This window comes from Rousettus aegyptiacus, unplaced genomic scaffold (genome assembly GCF_014176215.1).
Source record: "Rousettus aegyptiacus isolate mRouAeg1 unplaced genomic scaffold, mRouAeg1.p scaffold_m13_p_8, whole genome shotgun sequence".
Classification (NCBI taxonomy): Eukaryota; Metazoa; Chordata; class Mammalia; order Chiroptera; family Pteropodidae; genus Rousettus; species Rousettus aegyptiacus.
In genome coordinates, this window is record NW_023416311.1 from 26500642 (window position 1) to 26513470 (window position 12829).

Sequence of the window (12829 nt, forward strand, 5' to 3'; positions counted from 1 at the left end):
ATTTCCTGTAATACTGGCTTGGTGTTGATAAATTCCTTCAGCTTATTTTTCTTTGGGAAGTTCTTTATCTGTCCTCCAAGTGATAGCTTTGCTGGATAAAGTAGTATTGGTTGTAGATCCCAGGTTTTCATCATGTCAAATATTTTGGGCCAAGCCTTTCTGTCCTGCATGGTTTCTTTTTGAAAAATTAGCTGCCAGTCTTATGGGTGTGTCCTTGTAGGTAACTAACTGCTTTTCTCTTGCTACTTTTAAGATTCTTTGTACTTCTCTATAGCCATGCCACCCTGAACAAGTCCAATCCCATCTGATCTCGGAAGCTATGCAGGGTAGGACTTGGTAGTACTTGGATGGGAGACTACCTAGGAAGACTAGCTGCTGTAGGCATAAAAAATAAAAAATAAGGGATTGCAAGCAGACAAGGTCCTTGCAATCTGTGAGGTCAACCAAGTGTTGCCTCGCCTAAAAAAATAAAATAAAATAAGAATCTTTGTATTTAACCTTCGACATTTTAATTATGATGTGTCTTGGTGTGGGTCTCTTTGGGTTCCACTTTCTTGGAACTCTCTGAACTTCTTGGGGTTGTATGTCTATTTCCTTCATCAGATGAGGGAAGTTTTTTTTATCATTATTTCTTCAAATAGCTCTTCAACATCTTCTTTTCCTTCCGGTATCCCTATAACATGGATATTTTTACATTTAATAGTGTCTCATAGGCTCCTTGAATTGCTATTATAGTCTTGCCTTCTTTTTTCTTGCCATTCTGACTGAGTGTCCTTGGCTTCCCTATCCTCTATACCAGTGGTTCAATCATTTTTATTCACTCCGTTTATTCCATTTAGTATATTCTTCATCTCAGATAATGTGTTCTTCATTTCTAACTGGTTCCCTCTTATAATTTTCATTTCCATTTTTATTTATTTTTATTTCTTTGTTAAAGTTCTCAGTGAATTCATCTACACTTCCTCTAAGTTCATAGAGCTTTTTTTTTCAATTATTATTGCCTATAGCACCTGGTATTCCTAGGTGGTCTCCCATCCAGGTACTTAAAAGGCCTGACCTTGCTTAGCTTCTGAGATCAGACAAGATCGGGCACATTCAGGGTGGCATGGCTATAAACCATTGAGTATCTTTCTAACTAGTGTTTTGAACTCTGCATCTGTTAGATTACTTGACTCCATTATTCCTGGATCTCTAGTCTGTTTTCATATAATTTCTGCTTCTTTGTCTTCCCATTTTGGCAGCCTTTCAGTGTCTATTTCTGTGTACCAAGCAAAGATCCTAAGTCTCCCAGTCTTATTAGCGTGGCTTTGTGTAGTAGGAGTCCAGTGGCACAGTCCTGAGAGGGGTTCAGCTATAAGCCAAGTTTAGCCCCAGCCTGTGCCCCTCCGGGGCCACCTGTTAAGATTCAGCAAGCAATCCACAGATGCTGTGCTTACAGCTCCCTAAAGAAACTAGAAACCGAGGTCAGCTGCCACCAGCATGAATCTTAGTGCTGCTCAGCAAGGAACACCTGACTGGCCGAGGATGCACTTGGATGTGGCTTTTGGGGGCTGCAAGTTGGGAGAGGCAGAGTTTCAGGGAATCCTCTGGGTGAAGCAACCTGTTATCCAGTTTGATGTCGTTTCAGCTATGGCGGCGTGTGTCTGCACACTGGGAATGGGGGGAGGACTCAACAGAGGGGCAATAATGGATACCACCAGCACTTCTGCCCAGGAGAGAGCATCGTCTCTGGCCCTCACTCCAACAACGCAGTATCCACTTGTAAGTCCCTGGTGACCCCCATGTAGCCGACTCAGTGCTGGTGCTCAGAGCAGGCAGGTCCATTACTACGAAAGTCCGCTCATGGACATGGCCCCTTTAAGAGGCGTCTGCAGTTGCCGGCTGCTGCAGCCTCTGTCCCACTCAGCTGCTTGGGACGGGACATCCTGGTGTCTTCGCCTCCCTTCACCTACCACTGCAAGTTGATTAATTATTTCTCTCCCTAGCTGTGGTGCTTCTGTTGTCTAGATCTCGGGCTACTTCCCTTGCTGTTTGCTCCATGTTTCAGTCACACACCACTTTGATTTGGTCACAAGAGGGATGAACAATGCCTCTATCATCTATATCATTTTTTTTATCCTCAGGTTGTTACTTTTGAATAGTTTATCCTTGTAATCTGCTGACCATTAATTTTTTTTAATAAATGTAAGTTTTTACTTGACCCTTTGTTAAAATGTTTATATTTGAAATACAATACTTAGTTTCACTGACTTTTGTTTATGCATCCTAAACACTTTTTAGAAATAAATTTTGTAAAATAAATACCGAGATACTAGTATTGTCCACATTGTCGTATTCTACTTCATGAGGTTGTTATCAGGATTAAATGATATCAGTCATATAATGCTCTTAGCATAATACCAGACACGGCAATAAAGTTATAAATATTGTCACATATAATTTATTATCATTATTACACAAAAATGTCCGTGACTCTCCCGGGTGTGAACCCTCCCCCTGCCCCACTTTAATGCCCACACTGTGATCTCAAAGTCAAGCAGTATTGTGACAGCTAGTCATTTAAATTATCTGCCTTTCCAATAGATAATTTAATGTCTCCTTCAGAACAAGGAGGATTTTAGCCTCTTTTGGGTTCCCTGTGGCTACCTGAGGCTCTGGGTCACAAGAGGGGAATGGGGTGGAAAGAAAAAAAAAGGGATACTGCGGGCCATAGCCGGGAATCCCTTGGCTCAGAGGACTTGGAACGGGTGTGGTGGTACAGTGTAGCACCATGAGGCCTGAAGGCAGCAGAATCTAGGCTGCTTCCAGCGTGGCTGATCTGATCTGTTTTTTCCAGGGCTCCTGCTCAAACCTATGCCTGACTTCTCATGACCTGGGCAAAAATCACAAGCTGGGGGTTGGGAGCAAAGACTATATTTTACCCTTCTACAGAAGAGGCCTTTCCCCACCCCCCCACTTCAGTCTTTCAAAAACTGGAACAGAAGTCACATAAATATCTTGATTTCTTGTTTGTCTTCCCAAACTGGGAAAATCTGGTGACCATGGGCCTTCATGGCACTAGGCATTGAAAATGAGTATCAGTTCTCACCAGGGCGTACTGGGCTTCGAGTCCTCCTGGCCTTCAGGGCCATTACCACAGCCTATTGAATTACACTCAACCCCTTTCATCTCTAAAGAATAGATGCTACTATCATTGTATTTCACCATTGTATACAATGGCATCAGACTACAATTTCTTTTGAAAATGTTTCCATTCCAAATTATTTTTCTCAGATTTATTTATGTTAATATTTGTATAACTCGTTCATTTTTTTGTTTGACAGTTGTATGGTATTCCATTATGTGAATAAACCACAATTTATCCATTCCCCCACTATGGCCAATAGGTGGTTGAATATTAAACTACCTATTTAAAAAACGGTTATAGATTTATTTGAGTTTTCTGTTTCTTCTTAAATACACTTTGCTAAGTTATATTTTTAAGATAAATTATTTCATATAAGATTTTAAACTTAATGTCATAAAGTGCTTCACAGTACAATCTACTGTATCTGTAATATAACCCTTTTCAATAGTTTTTTTTTCTCTCTCCCTCCTTTTTCCTCTTCTCTCCTTCCCCGCTTCTACTTCTCCTCCCTGTCCCTCTCTCTCTCTCTTGCTAGAAGATTTATTAGGTTTTAAAAAGAACCACTTTTTGGGTTGCAGATCCTCTTGTGTTCCTTTATTCTTTCTTTGGGGTTTCCCCCACCGCTCTGAGTTGGATGCCCAGCTCACTGACTTTTGGTCTCATCTTCTTGTCTTGTCTATTTTTTTTTCCAGCTTAATTAATTAATTAATTAATTAATTCTTTTATGATAACGTTGATTAACGAAATCCAGCAAGTTTCAGCTGCACATTTTAACAGTGAGGCTTCGTATGTTTGCCTCCCATAGTTAGATTTCTTTCTGTCACCACGTATTTGACCCCTTTTACCCCATCTACCTCCCCTCTCCCTGCTACTCCCCTATCACTGATTTTCTGACATACATTTAAGGTTATAAATTTTCCCCTAGGTATTCCTATGGCCATATCCTACCAATTTTGTTGTATGGTGTTTTCTTCTTTGACCAGTAAATACTTAGAATATATTTTAAAATTTCAACCATGTGGGGACTTGCATGTGTTTTCTGTCTTAGATTTCTCATTGTATTGTCAGAGAACATGGTATGTATGATATTACTTGTTTTGGTATTAAGGTTTGTTTCTGACTTAGCAGATGGTCAGTTTTAACAAATGTTTCATGCGTGTTCTCTAATTATTGAATATGGAGTTTTATGAAGGTAGTTTAAATCTTCTGTGTCGCACTAATTTTCTGTATGCTTCATCTATCTCAACTAATGGAAGAGACGTATTGAAATCTCCCACCACGATTGTGGATTTGTCAGTTTACCCTTGTAATTCTGTAATTTTTGCATTGTATATTTGGAGACTTGTTATATGCATACAAGTTTAAATTATTTTATCTTCTTGGTCATCTTATCCTTTTAACATTACGTAGTTAGGCTTTTTATTCATATTAGCTTTTTTTTGACCTATCAAAATATGTCCATACTAATATATAGGACACATATATAACAGCTTTCTTTTGCCTAGTGTGTGTGTGTGTGTGTGTGTGTGTGTGTGTGTGTGTATATATATATATTTTTTTTTTTTTGCTCATCCCTTTACATTTATTTACATTTAGCTTTTCTGAATATTTTTAGGTGAGTTCTTATAAATAGCATATGGTTAAATATTATTAATAGCATATGATCAGGTTATGTCTACCTTTCCATTGGTAAGTTAGTACATTTTCATTTATTGTAATTACTGATAGAGTTGGATTATTTATGCCATCTTATTTTGTGTTTTCTATATACTTTTTCTTCGATTGCCATCTTCTATTAAATTGATCAAAATTTTCATTCTGTCCCTTAACTTTTTCTATAATAATCCTGTTTCAAATATTTTAAAATTTAAAAGTTGTCATTCAATTTCCAGCATGCATATTTGATTAAAAAGTCTAAAATTAATCCCAGACCAAAAAAAAAAGGGGCCCTCAAACTCTTTAATAACTCTCTTGATGTCTGTAGAATAGTGGCTCCCAAAAGACACATAAAGATGGAGGCAAGAATTGGAGTGATAGAGCTACAAGCCCAGGAGTGCCAGTAGCTATCAGACGCTAGGAGAGGCTCATGGAATGGATTCTCCCTCAGCCTTCTGAGGGAAGCAACCTTCATGATACCTTAATTTCTGGATTTTTGGCCAGCAGAACTCTGAGAAAATAAATGTCTTTTTTTTCAGGTCACCCAGTTTGTGGCAGTTTGTTACAGTAGATGTGAAAAAAACAATGATAACATTTTACAAGTTATTGATTTCCAGTGTTTTATTTTCAACACTAAAATTAAGCTTTTAAAAAGTTCATGCCTATTTAGATTTATCCACATACATACTAATGTCTTTGCTATCACATCTTATAATCTACCACTTTTTCTGAATTCTAGTTCTTCCTGGAATACATCTTTTATAATTCTTTTAGAAAGGATTTCTGAGAGATAAATGCTCTCAGTCTTTTCTGAAAAAAAAAAATTAATTTCACTTTCATTATTGAAGGATGGTTAAGCCAGGTATAAATTTTTATAGTTGAGAATGATTTTCCCAAAGAATTTGTTGATGTTATGCCATTATCTTTTTTGTCTTCAGTTGTTGCCATGGATCCTGTCAGTTGTCAGTTCTGTTGTCAGATAATCAGCTTTTTTTTCCTTTGGTAGCTTTAAATATTTTTTCTTTTTGCCTTTTTCTTCACTTTCACTGTGATAGTTCTAAATGTAGACTTACTGTTTCTAAGCATGGGAGGGTTCATGCTTCTTGTACCTTTTGTCAAATCTGGAAGTTTATTCTAAATAATTTTTTTTTTATTTTTCAATTATAGTTGACATACAATATTAGTTTCAGGTGTACAGCGTAGACATTTATATAACTTATGAAATGATCACCTCAATAAGTCTAGTACCCATCTGGTACCATACATAGTTACTAATATTATTGACTATATTCCTTATGCTATAGTTTACATCCCCATGACTGTTTTGTAACTACCGATTTGTACTTCTAAATCCCTCTTTTTTTACTCACCCTCAACCCTCCTCTCATCCAGCAACCTCAAAATATTCTCTATTGAGTTTGTTTCTGTTTTGTTTATTTATTTTGTTCTTTAGATTCCACATGTGAGGGAAATCATATGGCATTTGTCTTTCACTATCTGACTTAACTCCACTCAGCACAATACCCTCTAGGTCCATCCATATTGGTGCAGATGGCAAGATCTCATTCTTTTAAAAAAATTTTTCTGGCTGAGTACCACCTCTTCTTTATCCATTCATCCAGTGATGGATACCTAGGTTGCCTCTGAATCTTGGCTATTGTAAATAATGCTGCAATGAACTTATGAATGCACATATCCGTTCAAAATAATATTTTGGGTTTCTTAGATAAATACCCAGGAGTGGAATTACTGAGTCCTTCTTTGTCTCTTATCATAGTCTTTGTTTTAAAGTCATTTTGTCTGGTATAAGTATTGCTACCCTAGATTTATTTTTTCATTTCTATTTTCATGAAATATCTTCTTCTATACCTTTATTTTCATTCTGTGTGTGTCTTATGATCAGAAGTTAGTCTCTTGTAGGCAGCATATGTCAGGGTCTTGTTTTCTTACCCATTCAGCTACCCAATCATTTGATTAGAGCATTTAATTTTTTTATATTTCAAGTAATTTTTTATATATATGTAGTCATTGCCATTTTATTCATATTTTTGATCTTTTTTTTTTTAAATTTTTGTTCTTCTTCTTAAAGAAGTCCCTCTAACATTGCTTGTAAAACCAGTTGGTGGTGATGAACTCTTTAGCTTTTTTTTTTTTTTTTTTTTTTTTTTTTTGTCTGTGAAGCTCTTTATCTGCCTTTCAATTCTAAACAATAGCTTTGCTGGGTAGAGTAATCTTGGTTGTAGGTTCTTGCTTTTCATCACTTTGTGTATTTCATGCCAATCCCTTCTGCCCTGCAAGTTTTCTGTTGAGAAATCAGCTGACATTCTTATGAGAGTGCCCTTGTAGATAACTAATTGCTTTTCTCTTGATGCTTTCAAGATTTTCTCTTTGTCTTTAAACTTTGGCATTTTAATTACAATGTGTTTTGATGTGGGTCTCTTTACCTTCATCTTGTTTGAGACTCTCTGCACATCCTGGGCTTGTATGTCTATTTCCTTCTCCAGGTTAGGGAAGTTTTCATTCATTCTTTCTTTTTTTTTTTTATTAGCAAATCTTGATTTTTATTATTCTGCTAAGGCAAAATAGAAACATGTTACTTTAGAACTTCTTTTCAAATATAGTAAAAATTTATTTGGTACTAAGTATTCTTATACCCAAATTCTAAAAGTAATCTTTAGTCGCAACTAAACTTGATACTCCAAGAATAAAAATGTTTTAAATTATATTTACATAATAAATATAATTTTAATTGCTAAGTTCTTCATCATCACTGAAATATGTGCTTTGCTTTATCCCTGGGTGTCTTAAATCATCTGATGTCAAGGGACCCCCTGAACTTATTTTCCATTTTTTTTTCGTTCTCCAATTTGGGCTTGTTTCTATCCATGCTGGAGGTGGGAATGTTATGTAAAATATATTAGTTACCTGAAAGCTATGGCCTGACTGAGGCTGTCAAGAGCTAGATCTTCCCCTTCATCTCCTCTACTTTCTCAATTTCATCTGTTCAGGAATTTTATTTTTTTTTCTTTTTCTCTTTCTTCTTTGGAGGTTCACGTTCTCCAAGCATATTTTTAGGACAGGCATAACTTAAGTGTCCACTTTCCCCACATTCATAACACTTAGATTTATCAAAGTAGTTTCATCTTCGGATAAACTCAGCTGCTTTTCCATTGTCAATAGCAATGCTTGCTTTTATCACTCTACCAAATAACTGTTTGTTGTTTATTGCCCTGGTACAGTTTTGTGCAGAATCTTTATCCAAGAATAAAATAAATACAACCCTTTTACCCTTCCTGGTATCTTTATCTTTCATTATAGTAGCCTTTACAACTGTGCCATACTTGGAATATATCCAGTATAAGTCATTGTTCATCAGAGAAAAGGGTAAGTTGGATATATACATTGTGCTTTTCCTTGGGGCCAATCCTCCACTCATTTCTTCCTTACTTTTTAGTAGTAGTTTAAAAACAAGGATTCCAGCTGGGTGAATTACGAAATTAATTTTCTCCAGACACCACTTAAAAGAGTTTTCTGGTCCTTCTATTTGGATTCTTCACACTAACCCTTTCAGTGCTGATCATCAGGTTTTCAATTCCTTGCTCTCTCCCTTCTCCTTCTGGTACCCTTATGATGCAAATGTTGGTACGCTTAGTGTTGTCCTAGAGGCCCCTTAAAGTATCCTCATTTTTTGGATTCTTTTTTCTCGTTGCTGTTGTGATTGGGTGTTTTCCACTCCCTTATTTTCTAAAGTGCTGATTCAGTCCTCTACTTCATGTAATCTACTGTTGATTCCCGCTAATGTATTCTTCATTTCAGTTATTATATTCTTCATTGTTGACTAGTTCTTTTTTATGTTTTCTATCTCTTTGTTAAAGTTCTCACTGAGTTCATCTATTCTTACCCTTAAGTTCATTGAGCATCCTTATGACCACTGAAACACACAAGCTTGCTTGTCACCTGTTTGTAGATGGGCTTGTTCTCTCAGTTCACCTTTTTGCTGAGAGTGTGGCTTTTCAAGGGTCCAGATTTCTGCAGAGAGCTCAGGTCCACTTTGACCTTGGTGCACTCCAGGGCTGTCTCCTGTCCCCATATGGACGTTAGGCACAAGTCCCTGCTGCTCACCCCATTGTCACTCCACAGAAGATACATAAGCTGTCATCTGCAGGGTTTAATCCACTCTCATTTTTTATTCTTTTGTGGGAACTCAGTTGTGCATTTGAAATAATTTCTGTTCTGTTTCATTGGTCATTTTAAAGAATATGTGATAAGAAAAATTTTAGGTTATTTTAGTTTGCTAAGTCAGAAACACCTGAGGAGGTATTCACTGAGCTATTTAATATTTGAAAGGTAGTTATTAAGGCTGTGAATTAAATAGCTATCTATGACTAGTGGCTCCTATATTGGACAGTGCAGCCTAAGGGAAGAAGGAGGAGCTGATTGTGGCCTCATAGGCTTGGCAGGCTCAGGTCAGATTAATTCCTGAGCGTGGACAACCTTCATTCCAGCCGTGGCCCAGGTCTCTGACAACCTTGATGGAGGACAAGTGGGAAGCATGTGGGTTGGTCCAGATTCCATTCTGTGGATTGGACCTGCCAATGCCTGATGTATTGCTTGTCAGCAGGATAAGCCTTTGCTGTTCACCTCATCCTCACTCTAAGGCAGATGCATTACATGCATCATAGGGAGTATATCAGGAGTCTGTATTAAGTACCACCTATTTATCTGTTTGGGGCATGGCATAGAGTTGTAAAGGATCAGGGACACCTTGAGCAAGAGTCTGAACCTCACATGGCCTCTTGCTCTTTTAACCTTGGCTTTCTTCCTTTCCTTGTCCCCCATTCTGTCCTCAGCCTTTTCTGACCCTCAGACTCTTCCTGGAAAACCCCTTCTCCGGCAGGGGTACTCATCCAATCAGCTCCAGCTCCCTGATGTATCTTGGTTATACATTTGATTTGAACACATCCTGCTTTCCCAAACTTGTAGGCCTTTGCCCACACTGTTCCCCCTTCCTAGCAGGCCCCTCTCTATTACCCCCACCCACTTTCCTGATGGGAACATTTTAATTCTCTTTCAAAACCGTTCTCAAGTGTTACCTCCCCCAGAAAGCCCAACTTCTATATTCTCAAAACACTCTAACATACATATTCTATTCTAATACATATATATAAATACAAATATGTAAATTTTGTTTTTAAAAAGAAGCTTTATGTGCACAATGTGCAAGATTCAAAATTCATCCATTAGTACAGAGTGAAAAGTTTGTCTTCCTCACACCATGGGTTCCAGACCACCAAGTTCTCCTTCCCAAGGATGGTTGTTGTCAAACACCCTTCTGTAGGGTTGGATGGATTTCTTTAACCTGGCAAGCAGTCAGTGAGTGCCTGTGATGCAGGACAGGGCAAATTCCCTCAGGTGGTGCAGTCTCAAGCCTTGTACCCAGAGAGAATTCTTGACAGTGCAGGAAGGGCACATCAGAGTTAGAGTCAAAAAGAAAGTTAGAGAATGGATAACTCTCCATCAACAGAGAGCTCAGGTCCACTGAGCTCCTCCCAAAGAGAAAGGAGTGAGAGAGCTGAGAGGGACGGAGAGGCAGAGAGAAAAGACAATGAGGACAGAGAACAAGACTAAGAAAAAGTAAAGACTTAAAAGCCCAGAGTTTTCAGAGAATTATTTATATATCATTCTTTGTTCCTATGAGTTACAGTTTAAAGGCTTTTGTTTACCCATTTTCCTTTGATGATATGGGTATACAGAGTAAAAGATAAGGAAGGGTATGTAACTTGAAAAGGCATGCTAGCCTTTGATCCATAGGTTCCCCCATGGTTTTAGTCCTTAGGGAAAGAATGATCCTGTTTATTTTGTGTAGGGCATGACTTAAAGACTGTTTTCATGTTTTCCCTTCACTGTATGGGTAAATGGTTTGTTAGTAATCCCAGCAGGAATCTTCTTCCTCCGTTCTTCGGTTTCCCATGGTCTGGCAACAACACATTGCAGACTTTGGATATAGCTTTGACTTAACATTTAGTTCCCTTGCCTCCTCCCTACATTACCTGGAGAGCAGAGGTAATCTTTTTCATTCTCTGCAGGCTGCTTGAGCAAACCTCAGCTATCAGAGGGTAGGGGTCTGGGATAGTAAGAGGGAATATAATGGAGGTGTAATGAGGGGTCTGGCCCTAAACTCAAACTTGTGAACCCCTGACAGAGAATGGATGATAGTGCTACTGTGAAATTTACCCGCCAGCTTCCCTAGGGCACCAAGAGGGTGAGAGCTGGATTTTCTCCTGGGCAGGGCCTTACCCATAAATGTCAGCGGTCAGTGTTACTCGTAATGTGGCCCTAGACAATAATGACACATTAGGGCTGTGGTGGAATAAATCTAACCAAAAGTAATCTCACAGGGTGATCTGATCATAAATTCCTGACTGGGCAGGTCATGGTAGGTTGTCATGCCCCAGGCTTATAACTTCTTTAGTAGAAGGCTTTTAAGCAAGCCCTGTCCATTGTTTTTATGCATCTGTTATACACACCTTTGAAATGCCAGAGTAATCCTTTTTTCCCAGACCCTTTGAAGACATAACCACCCTTAAGGGAGTATTTGAGATCTTGCTTTCCGGCAATGTCGTCACTTTGGCTCAAATAAGCTCATAAAAATTCTCTACAGGTTTGGACAGACATTTTCTTACGTCTGTGACAGAGTTTCAGGATGGGATGTTCCTACCTTCTTTGGAATGAATACCAGTAGAAAAAGGACTCCTTTGATAATGCGTCACAAAGACCTGCATCCATGGGAAGGCAAGGGCTAGGGAGGCAGTTCTGTAGGAACACAACAGGAAATGTCCACTTTGAAATCAAGTGCTGACTTCTCTTTCCAAAGAGCATTTTTGTGACTATCTGATCAAGTAAGATTTAGATTCAAGTCCAACATCCTTTTGGGCACCTACTGTATGCTAGTCCCCAGGTTAGGAAATTATGCTCTTATTCTTTCATTTATTTTTTACAGCAGCACAAGAGAACCAAATGGAGAAAGCTGTGCAGGGAGCACCCTCCACTATTCATAAATAGGGACTTGATAATTACTTCAAATATTGTTCGGTTTATGTATCCAGGCATTTGCTGATCAATTTTGCTTTAGTACCTCTTTGGACTGGCTCAGAGGTTTCCAGAATGTGCTGTGCAGAAGACCAACTGTACATGGTGGTAAATACAAAATTGGACAAAATAGTGCCAAAGCTGCACCATTTGGAGCATCTCTGAATTTTTCTTCTAAGAAATTTTTTTTTTTTTTTTTTGTAACAAAGAGCTGGGAACAAAAGGAATGGAGAGGTTAGAGGGCTTTGAGGGTTGGGGGTTCATGCTGGGAGAAGACCCTCTATGGCACAGCTACTGGACTGGAGGAGCCTGCTGCCCACTACCCGCGCAAATTTTTCATTTCTGCACTAGAATTCTGTTCTGATAGCTCAAGCCTTGGGTAGAAAGGGAAGGTCCACGTTTCGAGGGTGAAGCAGATCAGAGAGCTTGAACAAATTGAAGAGCATGACAAGATTATCTGAAGCAATGAGTCAGGCAAGTAGTAACATGGGAGATGTTGAGATGGCACCCCTCCCGGGAAAACCTCAGAGGCATTTGGTGGAGAAGAGACTGAGCTTCCTCAGACCTTGTGGAACAGGTGCTGCTGGAATGATGGCTATTGGTATTTTAAAAGCTAGGGAACTTGGTGACTGGGGCTACAGGTGTCACCATGCTTGGTTGGAAAATCACCATTTGGTCCTGCCTACCTGACCAGCCCCATCCCTAGCTTCTCCCCTACACTGCATCCTCTTACAGTGCTGGACAGACTCCTTGTAGTCCCAAGACACTCCCAAGTCCTTGCTCACATCTGTGCCTTTGCATACTCTGTTCCCATTTCCCAGAATGCCCCCTCCTTCTCCATCCTTGCTGCTCCCACATGTCCACCAGGCAAATTCCTACACCTTCCCTAAGCTTATTGCAAGTGCCATCTCCCTTGGGGAGCCTCTCATAGCATTGATTCCACAATACTGTCTATTG

General features: G+C 38.9%; 3 pseudogenes; 1 reads left to right on the forward strand and 2 right to left on the reverse strand.

Moving 5' to 3' along the window:
* The first annotated feature begins 266 nt into the window (after window positions 1–266).
* On the forward strand, window positions 267–384 carry LOC118607065 (annotated as a pseudogene).
* A 614-nt stretch (window positions 385–998) lies between these two features.
* On the reverse strand, window positions 999–1117 carry LOC118607616 (annotated as a pseudogene).
* Window positions 1118–7528: 6411 nt separating this feature from the next.
* LOC107502744 lies at window positions 7529–8437 on the reverse strand (annotated as a pseudogene).
* Window positions 8438–12829: the final 4392 nt, after the last annotated feature.